The sequence below is a fragment of the Rhea americana genome, unplaced genomic scaffold (genome assembly GCF_003343005.1).
Source record: "Rhea americana isolate MKP2758 unplaced genomic scaffold, rheAme1 scaffold_561, whole genome shotgun sequence".
NCBI classification, from domain to species: Eukaryota; Metazoa; Chordata; class Aves; order Rheiformes; family Rheidae; genus Rhea; species Rhea americana.
In genome coordinates this window covers 40,607-43,292 of record NW_028186714.1, presented here as the reverse complement: position 1 = coordinate 43,292, position 2,686 = coordinate 40,607, and positions in this window count along the sequence as shown.

Genomic DNA, 2,686 nt, shown 5'->3' with positions numbered 1-2,686 from the left:
GCACCCCACAGCTCACCCCACGGCTCACCCCATAATGCCCCCCGCGGCTCACCCCATGGCTCACGCTGTGGCTCACCCCACGGCTCACCCTGTAATGCACCCTGCAGCTCACCCTGCAGTGCACCCCATGGCTCACCCTGCGGTGCACCCCACACCTTCTCCCACGGCTCACCCCACAGCCCACTCAGCCAGTTCTGCTCACAGATTCCCCCAGCCAGGGAGCCATTGCAGCCCACTACACCAGTACAGACCAGTAGGGACCAGTACAGACCAGGCCTCAGAGGACAGCAGGCACCGGTAGGTGACCTCCCTAACCCACACGACGGGGTTCTTCCCCACAGCGTTTGCAGGCGCCAGGCACGGATGTGAAGCAACACAGCTGCAGGCAGGTGTGTGTGCGTGTGCGCGCACACAGCTGCACGTGCACACAGACACACACGCACACAGAGGCATGCACAGACACGTGTGCGCACGCATACACAGACATAGGCATCCACACACGAAGGTACACCCACATGCATGCACACACTTGGGCACGTGCATGCTTGCACGCACACGCCTGCACACACAGCGTGCACATACGTGCGCCCACACACTTGTGATGCACATGTCTGCACACATGCRTGTCCACACACAGGCATGCATGAAAATGTGCACCCCCACACAAGACTACACACTACCGTGGGGCACACACGCACGCACACACACACTTTTATCCCAGCRGACGTTTCACACAAGCACTCTCCAGTGCTCCCACTGACCCCCCGTCCTGCTTGCACGCTCTCCCCCAGCACTGTGCGTGCGTGTGCAAGCATGTGCCCACTCACRCACGGGGTCAGGAGCGCCTGTGCTGGGGGCCCCGCAGGTTCCCATGGTGACGGACCCCCATCCTCCGCTGGCACCTTGAGCGTGCAGCGAGCCAGGGCTTTTGTGGCTGGTTTTAATTAGAGGCTCTTAAGTGTGAAACAAAGACGAGGGCAGGGGCCGGGGGGGGGGGGCCTTCGTCGGAGAGCTCAGCCCGGGGGCCGGGGGTCCCCCACAGGTGGGCGCAGGCCTCCTCGTGTGCCCGCAGCAGGCTTGGAGAGGGGCTGGAGCTGCTATTGCTGCCCCTCGCCGGGCTGTGGGCACCCCGGGGTACAGAGGACCATGAGCCCAGTGCCACCAGTGTTCCCCAGTGCCGCACTGGGATGAGTCCAAGCAAAGCACAGGGGAATTGGAAACCCTCCAGCCCCTTGGCCAGGCAAGATTTGGGGGCCAGGAAGACTCCTTGGTCCTCCCTAACCCTAAGCAGCTCCCGGTGTGATGAGGATGGGAGCCTTGGGCGGGGAGGGAAGGGGGGGCTGGGCTTGCTATGTTGTTCCCAGTAGCACCCAGTGTGTTCTGCCAGCATCCACCAGTCCCCTCCCACTGGGCCRACTGGTTGGTCCCAGGATGGGGGTCCCTGTTCCTCCCAGAGTCCCCTCGCCAGTCCCATCTGCCCAGAACTGTCCTCAACTCCAGAGCCCCAGCAGGAGACTTCCGGGGGGGGGGAGCAGAACTGGACCCTCTTCCATCCCCAGCAGCTCCCGGAGACCCAGCTGGGAGCTTGGCCAGGGTGACGAAGGAGAACGAAGGGATTTTTCAGCCACCAAGCGTGTCCCGGTGGGGGGAAGCCCATGAGCGGGCAGGACCCCCCAGGGCTGTTTGGAGGTGGCCCCAGAGCCGCCCCCCCCCCCAGGTGCTCCCAGGGGTCTTTCCTGGGGGCTGTCTGGCAAGTTGGCTCCGGGTCAGCCTGGTTTCGGCACCCCCAGGAGGGCTCAGCACCGTGTCYGCCCGTGTCCCCGGTGCCCAGAGGTCCTGGGGACCCCCTCGTGCCAAGCCACCAGCACCCAGGAGGAGGGGAGGCCCGGGGACAGCCCCATCCACCTGGAAACGGCATCACCCCGTCAGGGCGACCTGCACCCTGCCCCATATGTGGTCCTGGCGTGCCCCAAAGCCAGGCCCCGGGGCGCCAGCAGCAGCCGAAAGGGGGGGGGGGGATTTAGGAAGAGAAAATCCACGTGGCTGCTCCGACACCGTCCCGGCCACTGCGGCCCTTCCCCCAGCGTGGCCRGGGCCGCCGGGAAGGTCACTGGCGCGGAGGAGAGGGAAAGGGGGGGACACGCCGGGGTTTAACACAAGCCAGACCCCCTTCCCGGAGCCGCTCGTGGGGCCGAGGAGGGGAGCGGGCCCCCGGCACGCCGCACTGAGGCCTGCAACCCGGGCGGAGGCGGCRGCGTTGGGGGGACGGGACGGGACGCGGCCGAGGCCGACGCCGGCGGGAGGAAGGCTCCGGCCGGGAGCCGGCTGCAGCTCCAGCCCGCGTGGCCCTGCCGGGCACTTCACAAGCAGCTTCCCCCCTCCCTGGGGCCGGTCCGGCGGCGGAGGCGGCGATGGCGGCAGCGAGCGCCTGGGCGGACGCCAAGCACCGGCCTCCGGCGCAGCCCAGCCACGCGCAGGCCTTCGGGCCCCAAAATGGGGCACCGGGCCGGGGCCGGGGGGCGGCGGCGGCGGGCAGGCAGCGTGGACGGCGAGGGCCGAGCGGCCTCCTTGGCCCTGCCAGGATGCCACCGGCCCGTGCGTCCGCCCGGGCCCGGGACCGAGGCCGGGACTGGGGCCGGGCGGGAGGCCGGGCAGGAGGCCGAGGCGGGCGGGAGGCCGAGGCCGG